Below are 18,512 nucleotides of genomic sequence, written 5' to 3'. Positions count from 1 at the left end.
ATTCCTGCCTTAAAAAATAATAGTAATAATAATAATTTTTTGTGGATAATAGGCAACTTTTTCTCACTTTTCCTTTAGAAAAGTTGGGTGCATATATTCCATTATTACTTTTGAGTATCTTGATTGAAGTCATGAAGACAATTTTTTTCTCCTTTAAAAATTCATGTATTACAGAAGAAACATGTATTTATTATAGAAAATCTAAAAAACAATATAAGCAAAATGAGGAAAAATCTTACTCATTGATAATTATTTACCTCTCAGTATATATTGTCCCAAGACTTTTTTCCCCCTGAAAAATATTTTTCACGAAAATGATATCATACAAAATGAAATGTTGGTGATAAATTAGTTTCTTATTGCTGTTTTATCAAATTATCGAAACTTTAGAGGCTTAAAAACAAATTTACAACAGGCCTGGGTGGAGGAAGAAATCAGACTTTGTCAGGTCTGAAAAACCTCAGCCAACCAAGAGGAACTCTAGAGCAAGTCTTAACTTTTCAGAGTGGTTTATGTCAGGTCCAGATTATTAAATCCTACCCCAACCTGCATCAAGTGCTCGGTGTGGGCTGTCAAAGGAAGGGAGTGAGGTTAGGCAAAGTAGCTATCTGAAGCTGACGCTGACCCAGAAGGAACTGTCAGGGGGAGGCTGTCTGCCGACCACACCCTGTGGCTGAGCAAGAAATCTGTCCTTGAAGGGGGTATCTGCATGTCCCCTACATAATGTATTTAAGACATTATCTATTGATTATTCTTCTATAATTTAGTTTTTTCATTTAATTTTGAAAATTAAATTAATTTCATTTCATTATTTCGTTTCAAAATTAATTTCATCTAATTTTGAACATTTCCCAAAGACATGCATATTTCTTAATGTCTAATACTCATGATATCTACAACAGATATTTCATTGTTGGGCTTTTGGGTTATGTTTTCACTCTTATGAATAATTATTCCACAAACCATGAACATTAGAAATATGCTCTTTCCTACCTGGCCAAACTACCAATCACATTTTTCCCCATTTCCCCTAACAATGACAGCATATTGGAATGGGACGTGGTAAAGCCAAAACTTTGCAATTTACCTTTCAAAAGTTGTATTTTAGGACAAGATGCTATACTTGTTGTGGCATTAAGATCTAAAGTGTTCCTTATTAATGTAATTTTACTCTATGAATACTAAGATATAGGAAATCTTGTCAAATTTTGTAAAAGTTAAACTTTACTTTTAAAAAATACAAATCTATAGCAAATCTGGGCGCCTGGGTGGCTCAGCTGGCTAAGCGACTGCCTTCGGCTCAGGTCATGATCCTGGAGTTCCGGGATCGAGTCCCACATCGGGCTCCCTGCATAGCAGGGAGTCTGCTTCTCCCACTGACCTCTCTCCTCTCATGCTCTTTCTCTCTCATATTCCCTCTCTCTCAAATAAATAAATACAATCTTAAAAAAAATACAAATCTATAGCAAATATGAAATTCCTCCTTTATGATCAACCTGCCTCCCTCTCTAAGGTTTCCTGGTGCTCCTCACCTCCCACTGTCACTGTCCTGCTAATCCCATTGTCCTGGAGTTTACCTTTATTCCCAGGGAGACACAAAGGACTGCTCTCCTAGTCTTTGAAACTAACCCTAAACCAGGGGTAATGCCTTGAAATCACACAGACTATGGATATTTACATTAAGCCAATCCTGAGTGCATGTTTGAGTCTACCAAGGAGAGCCAAGAATTCTCCACACAGAGAAAAAGTGGTTGGGAGATTAACAAACTTCATTCCTCTCCAGACTGAAAGTTTAGTCATCTTAGGAGTCATGTCTGCTTATCTTCTTGGCAGATGTCTTTGTCCTAAAGCACTGAGAGAATTAGGACACATTTGGGAACAAATCTGTACCAAACAGGGAAAATTTTTGATAATGTTTTCAAATATGAATCGCTTTTCACATAGACAGATACATAAATAATTTTGCCAGCACTTGGAAGTAAAACTGCACTCACAAAAATAACTTTGAATCCTTAAAAACATCCCACTCACAATTGCTCAGTATAGAATGTTTATTTTGTGCCTGTTTCTTTCATTTCTAAGACCAACTTTCAAAATTTAATTGGCTACTAAATTGTCATGTCACAGATAATACAGCCACATATAATTTTTAAGTATCTTATAAAGAAATAGTCAGGGCAAATATTTACACTGTTAAATTCTCAGTGAACCTGTATTAAAAATAATTTTAAGTTTGTATTTTAAAAATGCCATCTGCCTATACTGTCCTCCCTTCACTTAGAAAATTAAAATGAAATAACCCTGAAGACACATACAAAGTTACATAACAAAAACTCCTTTATGAAATACTTCATTAGCAAAGTAAGGACAGTTTTTTTTTGCTAGAATTTATCAGCAAACTGGTATTTATATGTCTATGTATGTACACAGAATTTTTTTATCTTCCAAGGTAAGGGATATTACACCTGAATACAGAGCAGTCACTATGAAAAATTATTGATGAAAACAAACAATAAGCTATTGTTCACTTTTATGGAAAAGCACCGGGTGGAAATGAAATTAACTGAAGTAAATATGATCTGACAGTTGGATGATAGTGCTGAACTAATTAGTGTAACACTAAATGAAAAGAAGGCATATTTGGGTGCCAAACCAAGATATCTCATTTTAAACAGACCCTTCAGCTTTCTTTTAAAGTATGTAAAGGAAATGACAATCTCCAAATGAATTTCTCACCTACTTTAACTTACAAACTTTCACACTAATAGTGAAAATAGTAAAAAAGGATGACAAGCATCAATGAGATCATGGATCATGTAGCATTTCTATTTAAGCTGCTGTGTTTTTTTCTGATTATAAGGCCACTTTTAATAACTGTTAAGACAGTAATACCTTGAAACATAATAATTGTGTAATTACCTTATAACCTCTACAGTCTTCCGTCAAAGCAACTGTTATCGATGGAATTTGCTCAATGTAGGGCCAAGGTAGACGCAAGCAGAGTAGAGGTAAAGATGATTATTCTCTTCAGATCTTGGTTCTAAAGTAGACATTTATGGCAGGAGGAATATAAGCTTTCATATATTGTGTACTCTAACTCCCCATTTTTCAGTTGTTGGAACAGATCATAAATGTCTTGAGGGACAGAGGGCTGGTTAGCAGGGAAGCACAGACCTACAATGATAGAGCTTTTTTAGTGGTAAAATTGCCTTGGATCATTGGTCCTACAGTTCATTATATAGCCAGGATTTGGTCCCCAAGTTCATAACAGTAACAGTATCAGTTGGTGCCAAAAGCTGGTGGGTTTCTAAAAACCCTGGACTTTCAACTGGGTCTGACTTCCTCCCATATTTGTATCTAATAAGGTAGAATTTTAGTTCTTTCATCCCTGTAAAATATCTGGACATTCTCCTCTTGCTCTTTTCTTTTTTCTACATTACTCCACTCCCCTGAGATTGATTCTTAGTTTTATTTGCTTCTTCCTGCTCCTACATGTATGGCCCTGAAAGTCATGGAAGATAATGGCTTTCTGGCTTGGTATTCACCTCTTGTTCTCCAACTCCCTTTACCTCTTGCCATGCCAGGGAAAAAATAGGAATCAGAATCATGGAAAGTTTGCAAACAAGAAAATGGTGTTAAATAACAGTCTGGCAAGGCAAAGAAAGAGAGAAAAAAGATGTGAGGTCAAAAAAGTGAAAGATCAAAGACAAACTAGAATGTGGTAGATACAGTGTTAGGATTTATTCTTTAAGACAGTCACCAAGAAAAATGCAAGTATGTTGGTGACCACTTATGTGAAATGCCAAACTTCATGTTGCAGAAAGGAGCCAGACAGCTTAGAAGGACCTGTCCCTTGAAATGCCCTTGTTTACCCCCATCCCATCTGCCTGAACAACTATTCATTCCTCAGCTTCCTCCAGTGGTCTCTCTTCTATCACCTGCTTTTTCCTTTGAGAACATTTGCTGCCAACTAAAACTAATGTATTTTATTTATTTGTGAATATGTTTACTGTCTCTCCTTCCTAATGGAGTGTATGCTATGTGACATTAGGAGCATTTCTTTCTTGTTTACAACTATAGCCAGAACTCAATAAGGACTGAACATGTTGTGATGAGCACTGGCGGTTATATGTGAGTGATAAATTATTAAATTCAGGGCGCCAAGGCAGCTCAGTCAGTTAAACGTCTGCCTTTGGTTCAGGTCATGATCTCAGGGTTCTGGGATCAAGTCTGCTTCTCCCTCTCACTCCCCCTCTGTGCTCTCCCTCTCTCAAATAAATTAAATCTTTAAAAAAAAATCACTGGATTCTACTCCTGAAACCAATACTATACTATATGTTAACTAACTTGAATTTAAATAAAATCTTGGAAGAAAAACAAACAAACAAACATTGATAGCCAGCACTGAGCACAGTACCTGGCACAAAATTGATGCTTAATAACTTTGATAAATGTATGCGTGCATAAATGAACAAACGAATAAAGATCCAGTTTAAGCATCATATCTTGTAAATTTTTGCTACATACCTTAGTAATTTCTTTCTTGTTATAATGACAGCACTTCCTATATACAGTTGTATTCTATTTCAATAAACACATCTGTTTACTTTTGATATCTAATAAAATATGAGTCCCCTAAAGATTGGGTCATGTATTATTTCTGTTGGATTTCCCAACCACTTAGTATATAGTTTTGTGAGCAGATGAACAGTTTTGAGAAAATATTATTAGGTTTCCAGAGCCATACTGACTACCTGAGAAAATTAAAATTTCATAAGCTATCAGATGTAGAAAATATAGTTTATAATTCAGATAGTAGAGATGTTTATATTATTTGCTTAAGGCGATATATCATAATCTAACTATATGTTTTCCTCTTGCCTATAATTCTGGTCAATTTTATCCACTTCCTTGGCAAAAAAAAAAAAAAAGTCTATTTAATATAGGCGAATTTAAGGCTCAGAAACATTTCTGTTGTATTCTTTTTAAGAATTGGTTTCTAGCCTTATACTTCACCATCTTCAACTTTTAGATGCTGTGGTGCTTGAAAATAATTGTGAGTTTCTCAAGCATGCTTAATAAAAATTCCAGGAATACCAGAGACTTCTTGACAACAGACATTAGTTTAAAGGAAAAGTCATTTTCCACTGCTTTGCAAACTTTTCGCTTAATAAGATGCCTTACATTTAATCAAGTTAGAAAGAGACAGGATACAAAAATGTGGACTTTTTTTTTAACAATATAGGATGCATTAAGGAAAACTGTTAATATTTTTCTCCATTGTGGATATTAACTCTTGGTCTTTTTGCCTGAACATTTATTTAGATGAATTTTCAATAAAAGGTATAAGATGTATGTGCTTTGACTTTCTTAAAAGTGATATTATTGAGCAACCAAGCATTCCAGATGCCCAAAGAATTTCCTGGGATACAGGATTTTCAGTGCTAAAATCAGGCAAAACAGCATGCTTATTCTCCCTAGACTGATATAACACTTTTTTTTTCTTTTTTAACTTAAATAATACACTTGAGTTTCTAGAATTTTACAAGAATGCATCTCTAAGGTATAAAGAGAGAAAGGTAACTCATTTTTGTTTGAAAGATTGACACTTTTATGTTTCATTTTTATCCCAAGATGATGATGATTATTTATTTATAATAGTTGTAAGGGTACATGGCACTTACAAACACCTAAAAGACAAAGCTCCAGTGAGGTTTCCCATCTAACTCGATTTACAATACGCCATGTAAGAGCAAAAGGGGAGACAGAAAAAGTTGGAAAAAAATCAATACTGGAAGGCTTAGTGAAAGAAATGTGTTCTAAGCTTTCAAGGAGAGATGTCAAGAAATAAAAGGAAGTTTGTTCAAGTAGGACTAATCTAGTTTTAAACCTTTTGAGAATTAAGTAATAGGAAAATGGATTTTTCTACCTTTTTTTCTTATCACATCGTCTTAGTGAAGTTTTTTTTTAAAGTCATCATTTTACAATGACCCTCTTTAACCTTACTACTGTTTTCTGCCTTAAACTCTTTTCCCTGGGAGTTGTACAGCTACACCAGCTTCTTATGGTTGATATTTGTTAGGTATATAATTTTTATTCCGCTTTTTCAAATTTACCATGTGACTATGTTTAAGATGTGCCTTTTAAAATAGCATATAGCTGGGTGCCTAGGTGGCTCAGTTGGTTAAGTATCCGACTCTTGGTTTCAGCTCAGGTCATGATCTCAGGGTTGTGAGATGGAATCCCTGTGTCAGGCTCCATCCTGGGCGTGGAGCTTGTTTTAACATTCTCTCTTCCTCTCCCTTTGCCTCTCACCCCTTAACAAATAGCATGTAGCTGGAAATTTGGAATCCAGTCATCAAATTTTCACCTTTTAATTGTCGAGGTTATTACTTTTTCCTTTATCATGTTTTTTAGTATTTTATTCCTGCCAACTTACTTTGTATTTTATGTTCTTTTTTTTCCCTCTACTGCCTCCAGTTGCACTGACAAACCGTCTTTATTTCATTTTCTTTCCTTCTAAACTATTGGAAGTTATACATTATTTTTCTGTTATTTTAGTGGTTCCCCTTAAGTTTCTAATATAAGTAACCTAACCTAACAAAGTCTAACATTAATCAATATCCTTATACTCCTCACCCCATGATATAAGTAACTTCTAACTCCTCCCCTGTAATTTATGTCTAATATTTTCATCATCTTATTTTTAAACCACACACAAATAGTCATTATTTTTACAGCAATTTTCATTTAGGTTTACTTCATATTTATCAATATCCATTCTTACCATCCATTTATGAATCCTGTTCCTACCGTCTGGGTACAATTTTTTTCTTCCGATAGTCAATTACTGAGTGGTACTTTAAATGATGGAGTCTCTAGTGACTAAAAACAAAAATCCAGTAAATGAAAAGTCCTTTATCTGAAAATATCTCCACCCTCCCCCACAACTCTTGAAGAATTATTTAGTAGGGTACAGAGCTCTAAACTGGTAGTTATTTCCTCTAAACATTGTGAGACTATTACTTATTTTTTTATTTTCTAAGCTTTCTTACTGTTTTTGAGATATCTGCTGCAGTCCAAATGCTATTTCTGTGTAGTTAATCTCTTCCTCTTTCTCACCTTTTCTTTCCTGGTAATCTTCTTTCTCCTGATTGTCTTTATTTTTTTGTTGCCTCTGGTGTCCAGCAGTTTCAGTTGGATATTATTGGCATAACTTTATTTGTATTTATTCTGGTTAGAAATCATTGTGCCTCTGGACTGTAAGGAATCTTATTTATTTTTCCTCAACCTGGAAAAACTTTTAATTATTATTACTTCAAATATTGCCCCTCTCTTATTCTACTTAAGTTATATATATATATATAGATATATATCTCTACATATATATATCTCAGAACAACCCAGAGAGATCCATATACATACATTTATATATATATGTATATACATATATATACATATATATATATATATATATATGATTTTCTATTCTGTCTTCTACATGTCTTAGTCTCTCTTTCATTTGCTTAATCTTTGTATCTCCTGGGCTGTTCTGAGAAATTCAAACATTTCAACATTTTCTCTTCAGCTTTATTTCATCTACTGTTTGACCTGCTCATTGTTCATTTTTATTCCAAGAATCCTTAAAATTTTTTACTTTTTAAAGTTTTAAGTGATGAGTTTTCAAATCAGTCTGAATTTTTTCCTAGTGCCTAATTCTTTTCTTATGGTTTCCATTCATATATGGTTTTAACTATATTAAACAAACTTTTATTATTTTCTGTCTCAAACTGTTTTATTACTCCTTATATGTTCCAAATATGTTTCTTACATTTGCTAGGTCTCAGGTAGATCATTTTCTTGTGATTTTTAAAAATATTTTATTGTGATTATATCTTGCAAGTCAACTATTTACTCCAGAGGCATTTTGTGCAGCATAGATTATAAAAATCTCTTCAAAGTAGTTTTACATTTATTTTTTCCAACTGTGTTAGAAGAAATGGTCATCCAGGAATCATTTTTTAAAACATCTTTATTAAGATATAGTTCACATGCCATAAAATTCATGAGTTTAAGGCACACAATTCAAAGGCTTCAGTATATTCACAGAATTCTGCAACCATCATCACAATCTAAGGCTAGAAAAAGTTATCACTCCAAAGAGAAACACTGTACCTATTAGAAAGTGCTCATCTCTTCCCCTTCCCCAAGGAAATGCTAATATACTGTCTGTCCTTAATGATTTGTCTATTCTGGAATTCTTTTATACAAACAGAATCATGCAATATGTGGTGTTTTGACTTCTTTCATTGAGCATCTTTTCAAGGTCCGTCTATGTTGTATCATGTACCCATACTTTATTCCTTTTTTTGGACAAATAATATCCTGTAGTATAGCTATACTGTATGTTGATTATTCTTTCATCAGTTGATGGACATCTGGGTGGTTTTCACTTTTTGATTATTATGAATAATGCTTTTATGAATAATGCTTTTATGAATATTCATGTAAAAGTTTTAGCATGGATGTATGTTTTTATTTCTCTTTGAATATAAACTCAGGAGTGGAATTACTACACCATATGGTAACTCCAGTTTAGCATGTTAAGGAATTGCCAAACTGTTTTCTGTCATGTTTATAGCATTGTACATGCCCAACAGCAGTGTTTGAGGGTTCTGATTTCTCTACATCCTCATCATTTGTTATGATCTATTGTTTTTTTATAAACCATCTAGTGAGTAGGAATTGGTATCTCATTATAATTTTGATTTGCATTTCCCTAATGGCTAATGATGTTGAGCATCTTTTTATATGCCTGTTGGAATTTTGTATATAGTTTCTGGATATGCGTCTATTCAGATTATTTTTCCCACTTTTTCGAATGTGTTGTCTTTTTATTATTGAGTTATAAGTGTTTATATATTCTAGATACTAGTCCCTTATCAGATAAATGATTTACAAATGTTTTCTCCCATTCATTAGGTTGTCCTTTCCTTTCTTGATGGTATGATTTTGAGAAAGAGCAATTTTATTTTGATATAGTCCAATTTACCTGCTTGTTTTCCTTTCATCCACATTGCTTTTGGTGTCAAATCTAATAAACCATTGCTTAATCCAAGTTCATGAAGATTTAGGTTTTTACTCTGATGTTTTCATCTAGGAATTTTATAGTTTTAACTCTTTTAAGTCTATGATCTACTTTGAGTTTATTTTTGTGTACGGTTTAAGGAAGGGGTCCAATTTCATTCTTTTGCATGTGGATATTTGGGGTTTTTTAGTACCATTTGGTGAAAACGACAATCTTTGTTCTCGACTTGTCTTGGTACTTACAATGATGAATTTTACATGTCCATCTGGCTGGACCACAGTAGCCAGATATTTGGTCACATATTTTGAATTTTTCTGTGAAGGAGTTTTTTAAATGAGATTAACATTTAAACTGGTAGATTTTGAGAAAACAGATTACTCTCCATAACGTGGGTTAACCTCACCCAATCAGTGGAAGGCCTTAATAGAACCAGGATCTCCCCCTACCAAGAAGGGGACTCTAGCAGAGTGCCTTTGGACTCAAACTGCAACTTTTCCCTGGTTCTCCAGTCTGCAAGCCTACCTTAAAGATTTGGACTTGCCAAGCCTCCACAACTGTGTAGGCGAATTCCTTAAAATCCATCTATTCATCATGTATCTACGTATCTATTTATCTACACACACACACACACACACACACATTTATCCTGTTTCTCTGGAGAACCCTGACAAGCCTAACTAACATAGCACCATTGTCAAAAATCAATTGGCTTCAATAGTAAGGGTTTATTTCTGGACTTTCAATTTTCTTCCTTCTATTCCATTTTTCTATTGGTCTATCCTTAAACATGAACTACTAACTTTAATATTTATGTTTCTATTTCAGGATTTACACATACTGGATTCATGCATATGAACCGTAGTTTAGGATCAGAGTTCAAACCCATGCATGGCAAACACCTGCTTTTGAACTCTTGTGAGATATTTCTGTATTCTACCCAGAGAACTGAACATACACGTGGTAACTTGATTCATATTAGGTCACTAGAAACATTTTGTAACCCCTTTATCACCAAAGGTTAAAAAAAATCAGAGGACCCTAGATTTTGCAAGTTCCTTCATTCCAATTTCATTTCTTGATTGCCCCCCAAAATCTCACCTTTTGTCTCTGCATGGCCATTAAACTCAAGACTTTGGGCATTGTAACTCAACTCTGAATCTGAAAATCACCTCCAAATGTATAGCAACTTGTGTTCTTAATCTTTATTTTTAACACTTCAAGATTTGCATTCATTCATTGCAAACATACATATAGATACATGTTTATATATTAATATCTGTATCACTTTGAGTTACAATTTATAATGTCTTCTAAGTATTTATGGGAGCTGAGATATTTTGGTCAAAAACTTTGCTGGAAGCAGAATTCAAATATATTGGTTATCTTTGACAATTTCAAAGGTCCACATTGAAAATTCAAATACAGTTGAAAGAGTTCAAATATGGATTATCTTCTCATATGGAAACAAAAAATAAGTACTCTAAATTACATTATCATGAATACTCTAAAATTATTTATATATTGAATACACAAAGCTATTATCAGGATTAAATGAAATAATCTGAGCCAAGCCAATATATTAATAATTAGAATATGTCAGTTGCCACTCAATAAATGGAATTATTACATTAATTTTGTTATTATTATTTAGTTATACATTGAATTACATGTATGTCTGACTTACCGTTGGAGTTAATATTACAGTATTTTTTCTTCATAGGAAAACGTGCATTCTGAGTTCCAAATAACTAATTTATGAGTGGATTTTGAAATAAAAAGAAGTGGTGTCTATCATTCTATATTATATATAAGGCTGTATTTACTTGAAGTTGAAACCATTTAGTCAAATACATAGGCAGGTTATATTACAGTGAAGCATACAGTTTCTAAATGTTGTTTCTCTCTCACTGCAATGAAACATTCATGGAGATACATGACTTGAATAATTGATTTTTAAGGGTCTCCTAACAAATGTTCCAGAGGAAAATTTAACTATTTTACTGAAAAAAATAATTAGCTACAGGAAAGTTTCTAATTTCAATTATTAATGCATAGAAATGATGCAACAAACCACAATAGTCTTCAGAACATTTACCTCTAATTCCTGAGATGAACTATATCCATCTCTCATTTCTACTAAAGGAGTAATAAGATACTTATTTCTAATTTTACTTTTAAGCTCTGATTGTCTTCATATTGATGATGTTATTCTAAAAGTTCATCTATGAAATATATTTTTAAACTAAAAAAAACCCTAAAATTTTAAATATTTAAATTTTTTCTTATCAAAATGTCTTTGTTTCTGGAAAGCTATTCCTGTGTTATATGCTGTCAAATACATTTGAGAAGCAACAAATCAGCATTGTACTAGCACTTACTTTTTCCTAGTAAATATCTTAAAGAAACATTAATTACAAATCCTAGGTTTTCTTACAAAACTCAAGTGATTTCACATAGTCCCCAAAATATTTTCTAGTCATAGAACTTTAACTACTTCTATCTTAGAGAGCTAGCAAGTTTGGTATCTGTATTAAATTTCTATTAATTTATTTAGGAAAGATGAGCAAAAACAAAGATATAAAATGTGCTTAGCATGTATAAATTTACCAATATGGCTTACTCCATCAGTTAAAACTGCTAAGCGATACACCTCATAACTATATCTAATACATTGTATAGCCATAATTTTTCTTAGCTTCAACGCAAAGATTTTGCAAGAGCAGATGGGTAAGTTCTAGAGAATGTAAAACTGTTTGATTTTATATAACATGCTAAAATTATTTCATATATTTCTGAACTTGTGTTGTGGATGAAAATTAATCTAATTTAAGTGCACTTCCAATTTATTAAAATAGACATTTGGCTCTGCATAATTCTATACGTTTAACATAGAATGAAGCTTTAAACATGCTTTCTCAACATGATTAACAGCTAATACAGTCTGCCTTAGTTATGTGAACTTACTTCATAAAAAATTGTTATGCTCAGTTGCATTTCCCATTGATGTCAATCTCATTTCCTCATAATTTAATCTTTTAAATTCTTAAGAAGTGTTGTTTTTATTAGAGAAATATTTTTTAGAAAATAATATTTCTTCCCCCTGTAGAAATAATCTACTCATTTTCACTTTCAGGTGAAAGTATAAAAAAAATTTTTTTTTAAGATTTTATTTATTTATTTGACAGACAGAGATCACAAGTAGGCAGAGAGGCAGGAGAGAGAGAAGAGGAAGCAGGCTCCCTGCTGAGCAGAAAGCCCGATGCAGGGCTCGATCCCAGGACCCTGAGATCATGACCTGAGCTGAAGGCAGAGCCTTTAACCCACTGAGCCACCCAGGTGCCCCGAAAGTATAAAATATTTTTAACATACCTGTTTTTATAGCTTATTTGCTTTTATATCATTCATCATTTAAAAGATTCTCTTGAGGGGCTCCTGTGTGGCTCAGTTGGTTAAGCAACTACCTCTTGATTTCTGTTCAGGTCATGATCTCAGGGTTAAGATCTAGCCCCACATTGGGCTCCATACTCAGCACAGACTCTGCTTGAGATTCTCTCTCTCCCTCTCCATCTGCCCCTCCTCCTGCTCATGCACTCTCTCTCTAAAATAAATAAATATAGTCTTTAAAAATAAACAAATACAAGTTTCCCTTGAGTTGTTTGATGTCAAATAACAATAGTGCCATAAAATAAATATAAAGGACTTTTCATTAAATATATGTAAGATCTAATAGTCTCTCAATGAGTTATTGATAAATAAAAACTGCATTCTCCCCCAAAATGCTAGGAAGAAAAGCCTCACTATATTTATCTCGGAATTTTTTTCTGTTAAGATGAAGGGAAAAGATATGACTGCCTACATCACTCATAATTAATAGATAAAAATTCACAGTAAAAAGGGGAATTTATTGCCCATTCCAACAGATTCTGAAAATGACTTCATTTCCCAGATATTAAAACTTAAAAATTAGTTCTAAAAAATTCTTGAATATTTTGAACCAATTAGAATTGCAAGAATAATGTCAATTACAAATATAATGTATAAGTTTTTGTCACTTGTTATATTTACATTTTCTAAAGAGATTTTCATTGGTGTTAAAGCTCACCTAGCAGTTTTCCTAATGTGTTCATAGAAAGATTTTGAAGATCAGCGTAAGAAAATGGCTAACCATAAGAATTTATAGTAAATATGACTCTTATTTTTATTTTAAAATATCTTTATTTTTCAGATGATTTGTTTCACATGAGCTTTGTACATGAAAAACAGATTGTGAGGGCATACTCTTCTCACTATAGATTTTGCTGTGTTTTCACAATCTAAGATTCTAGTTACCAAATAATAAAACAGCTAGCCTCTCTGGCTGCAGAGATAGCTTTCATGCTATAAATCAATGCACTAGCTTCTTGTAAACTGCTATGAAGCCTGGAACAATTTAACACCAAGGGAGGTGTGAATTTCCTCTATTTATCTTAATAAAGTGTTAACTTCAGAGTATTTCAGTGCTTGCAGTTATATTCCAACATAAAAATGCTCAGATCCAGTTATGGAAACTTAATTAAATAACTTCATTTCTTCATGTTTTTCTTAGGTTCTACTACTTAACCACTACTGTTTCAAAAAGGGTTCTTAGAACTAATGAAAATAATTGGTAAAATAAATTTCTGAGCATAAACACAAAAAACATTTTACAATGCTGCCAAAGATTTTATCAACAATAAAAATAACATTGAATTCATCTATCATGTGATAAAACTGCAATGCTACTACAAAGTAATACATTGGCAAGAACAGGAATTGAGCTTGGTTTTAAAACAATGAGTCTGGAGTGAGATTTTCTGGTTTAAGATCTTGGCTCCACTATTTACTATCTAAAGCTTTTTTGGGTAAATTATACAACCACTCTGTACCTCAGTTTAGTCATCTATAAATGGTGTGATAATTGTACTACTTCACAGGGCTACAATAAAGGTTAAGTGGGTTTATATATCTATTAGAACAATGCCTGGCATATATGAACATTATAGATGAGTTCAAGACATACTCAGTCTAATAACATATTATTACATCAAGTGTTGAATGACATACATTTTCAATTTTGTGGTTTCTATTATCTTTCTGGAAATGGTATTGTTCCAGAGAATAACTAATGCTAGTCAATTTCTCACCTAGAGGAAAAATAAGATAAACTTATCCAATCTGTTACTAACCCAGAACTGAAATCACAGCTAATACTTGGAGAACACGTTGACATTCAAAAAGACCTGCTAGAAAAAAACGAGCTGAATATAGCCAGATAAAACTGAATCAAAATGTATATAGTTCTATGTTTAGATTTTTAAAATTAAATGCCAAGTCTAGAATAGAGGAATTTAGTTTACCAAGAAAGAGAACTTGACAGCACTATTTGTCACCACACAGTTCATTCTAAATTTACCTGGTAATTGACATGACCATCTGTGTGAGTTAATTGGCTTTATCCAAGGGAAAGACAAACTTCTATTTTATGCTAGGAGGCAGTTTTGCAACTTGGAGAAAGACAGCCACTTAAATGAAGGAAGCTACAGGAATGGGGAGGGATCAGGATGCTATCTCTCTTCATAATTATATTTCCAAGAGACGGCTCACAGGTCCTTGGAAGACATATACTTGGGTCATAAAGCTGGTGACAGGTCTATTTTTCTTTAAAAAGATTTACATACATTTCAAAGAGATAGAGAAAGAACTTATAAGTTTTCTAAAGTTCCCTAAGAAAATGGGTGAGGTGGAGTCTCTTATTTTCAACATGGAGAATTACATCTCTTATTTTTAATTTATATTTGAAGAAAGAAATTGGAAATGAAGAGAAAAAGCAAAGAGAGAGTGTCTGCCATATACCATCAGATTTAAGATGCAGAAAATACAAGTGGATAAAGAGAGAAATTAAGGATATTTGTTTTTTAACTACTTATAAAGAAATGAGTAATATCAAGGCAGATGGTTTCCATTAAAAAAAGAAATACATATCATAGCATAATTTAAAATTATTTGAACTATTTACCATTTATATCTAATATAAGTTCAGCCCAATAAAATTATGCTTACAAATGTGGGGGGGAAAAAGAAAACTTTCTTCGTGTCCAGGCACCATTATTTATTTTCCCAAAAAGATAACTGACAAACTAAAAAGAATTGCGCTGGGAAGATCTGTACGACATTACCACAAACTCACTTTTGGGAATGTGCTCCGAGAAAAGAAGAATGCATAGAATAAGAAGAGTAAGTAGAAGAAACATTTATTTTACCTTCCTGTGTTGGAGGTTCACAAGGCATATTTCCATATTAAAGCTTCTATGAAGCTTTTAAGAAGTCTTTTTAAATTTGGTAGAAATTATATAGGCTACGCAAATGAGAGCAAACAGCAAATAATTTCAGAGCCGGCTATGTACCAAGGGAGTCAGCCACTATCCCTTATCTTGCCTTTTATAGATAAACCAAAATTTAGAATGGTATAAAATATTTAAATCACACTTCATCTACTTGAGGATTTCCTAGAATTGCTTTATTTTGTTCTCAAATTGAAAAATGCTGTAGAGAAGATTAAAACCAACAGAGGTTTTTTTTGTTTTGTTTTGACTGCGTTTTGGTGGCTTATGTACCATAGACATCTCTCTTTAAGTCCGGGAAATTTATGTGAAAATGCCACAGTATTAGTAAGTCTGAGTCCATTTTAATTAGAATATGATGTCAACCTTCAATTTGTTGTCAAGTGTTTTCTTAATTTGGGATTTTTTTTTCTTGATTTCTATTTTTAAGTCTACTATCTGCTCTAATTGTTCTTTTCTTTCTTATGTGGACCCTGGGTATGGGTATAATGATCTATTTTTGGCAAGTTGTCACATATCTTTCTTCCTAGTTATTTAAATGCCTTTTTTTTTCTATTATGTAATTCAATAAACTGGAATTTGTTCTTCATTTAGGTAGATTTGTTTTCAGTGGTGTGGATGCTTCAACTGTTGTATCACTCATATGGTTTTATCTTTGTTCCCACTTACTTTGTTGTGTTATTTCTCCTCTGAGTTCCCATATTTCTGTCTTGACATCTTCACACATGGAGAATTTTTTTCTTTAATTAATCTACTTGATTTCACAGAAAAATACTTCACTAAAGTTTTTATCTACTCCATGTTGAAATATTTTGTTGGCTTTGTTTTTAGCTTTTCATTTTTTTTAATGACTTTTTGCCTTGTACATTCCTTCTAGAATGCTGCATACCTGTGAAAGTGAGAAGGTTTTTCTGGCTTCAGTTTTTTATGGGATTTGATGCAGGAGGAGACAAGATGAGAACTTTGGGGATTAACATGAAGAAGAGTCTGGTAAACTGCTTTGTTGCAAAAATGGAATATATGTAGGTTTTTTTCCTTCAACTCTAACTCCCTTGCCATTCCATGAGGACAAAGGATTAGGAAGGCTTTTTCAGCCCACACACTTGAGCATGATGTCTAACACAAGAGTTACTTTTTCACTGGATGGCGCCAACTACTCGGAAACATGCTGTTCTGACAGATTTGCTCATGATCTGAAGTGGTCAGTGATCTCTCAGCCTTCTCTCTCAAAATGGTCCCCTGGTTCAATACGTATGGTATGACTTATTAAAATATTTTGAAGTTTGGGATCATCTGTGCTATTATCATTGAATATCAAAGTTCTACTTCATCATTTTTCTTTGTTAGAAGTGGACAGAGATTTTGTTTCTTCCCCAGCTTAAAAGTGAAATGTTTTAATTGAGTATTTTTCTTTTTATTAACAGATAATGTATTGTTTTCAGGGACTCATGTATTTTTCAAGAGTCGATCTTTTACTGTCTCTTCCATTTTATTTATAATTTCTCATTAATTCGGTTTCTATCACTCTAGAGCAAATCTAGATAATTTATATCCCCCACAATTACCCATTTCATTTAGCCTTTAAATTTTATTGGTGTAAATTTTTATGATTAATGTTGTTTTTTCCTCAATACAAGCATTTATTACATAAATTTCACTCTATTATCTGCTTTTGCTACATCCCATAAGTTTTGGAATATTGCATTTTCTTTTTCTTTTGTTTTGAGACACACTTTTTTTTTGAGACATATTTTGATTTGCCATTTGATTTCTTATTTGGCCCATTGCTTGTGCAGTAATGTGTTGTTTAATATTTACATACAAAATATTTCATATTTTCAAAAAACTTGTCACACCAATTATTTTATACTCATTTAATATCCTACATCTATAATAGGTCCCTTTATTATTTCTGATATTTTTGTAACATTTTGACTCACTTTGAATAAGTTAATTAGATTTCTTTTAAAGTCTACTTACTGTTTGCTCTCTACAATCTTGAGAGATTGGGTTTGGTAACTGACGTTAGTAAAGCATATTTTCCTTAAAATTTTGGCAATACTTCTGCTAGCTCCTGATATTTTTGTTTGATAATTTGTTTTTGCCTGACTGTGGATGTACATTCTGACATAAGAGCTGGCCTTAGGAGACTGTGGGAGCAAAATGCTGGTAGACTATGCCAGAAATTTCTGTCTGATTATGTCTGGCTTCAATGATGCAGGCACTCACCCTTGCCACTTTGTTCCAAGGACAAATGTAGCTGATGCCCAGGGAAGAAGAGGACTCTATCCAGCTATTCCACATGCATTCACCCAAATAATCCCTTCTCTGGGGGCCTCCCCAACTGTTTGAATGTGTTGCTCTGGGCAAGAAGCATCCTTTGGTACCATTTCACATCTGCTGCTCAATCCTCTTCTGTAAGCCTCTTTCCTCTTTTTTCTGTATTTAATGGAGTCCTCAAATGACATGACTAATTGATAAAAGACATTCTAGTTTTCCATCACCACTTTAGATTTAATATTTTATAATATTTATGGCCATTAAAGGTGATTTGTGTTGGAGAGAGTTTTTATATTTTGTTAGCCATCATCATCCAAGGTCCTTGTTCAACACTTCTGTGATTACTGATTTGAAACCTGTTTTTTCCTGTGGCCTGGGTTAAACATTTCGAGAACGTAATTTAGTAACTTACAGACTTATCTTTTCTAGGTAAGTCTCCAGCAAATATCTCTTCATCTCTCCTTGGAATGCATTAGGTTATGTGCTCCTTCCTGAATCTTTAACTGTGGCAAAGAGGATAGGATTTTTTGATGGAGGACTAGATGACGTGATATAAAGAAAATTAGGAGAGGGCACCTGGGTGGCTCAGTGGGTTAGGGCCTCTGCCTTTGGCTTGGGTCGTGATCCTGAGGAACTGGGATTGAGCCCCGCATCAGGCTCTCTGATCAGTGGGGAGCCTGCTTCCTCACCCTTCTCTGCCTTCATCTCTGCCTACTTGTGATTTCTGCCGAATAAATGAATAAAATCTAAAAAAAAAATCAGGAATAAATGGAAGGAAAAGAGGC

The 18,512-nt window shown here is 33.2% G+C and overlaps 1 long non-coding RNA gene across 10 annotated transcripts in view; it reads right to left on the bottom strand.

Annotated features, from left to right (window-relative positions):
- LOC122905036 overlaps positions 1 to 18,512 on the bottom strand; it is a 39,887-nt gene that overhangs the window by 16,909 nt on the left and 4,466 nt on the right. For 8 of the 10 annotated variants that reach the window (XR_006384302.1, XR_006384301.1, XR_006384304.1 and 5 more), the window contains 2 exons: positions 6,788 to 6,885; positions 2,920 to 3,174 (listed from right to left, as the gene is read on the bottom strand). This is a non-coding gene — a long non-coding RNA (uncharacterized LOC122905036). The remainder of the gene's footprint in view (positions 1 to 2,919; positions 3,175 to 6,787; positions 6,886 to 18,512) is intronic. The other 2 variants (XR_006384306.1, XR_006384308.1) reach the window with 2 other exon arrangements.

The sequence above is a fragment of the Neovison vison genome, chromosome 4 (assembly GCF_020171115.1).
Source record: "Neovison vison isolate M4711 chromosome 4, ASM_NN_V1, whole genome shotgun sequence".
In the NCBI taxonomy this organism is placed as follows: domain Eukaryota; kingdom Metazoa; phylum Chordata; class Mammalia; order Carnivora; family Mustelidae; genus Neogale; species Neogale vison.
The sequence above is the reverse complement of the archived record's forward strand: the minus strand, read 5'-3'. Positions and strand labels throughout refer to the sequence as shown.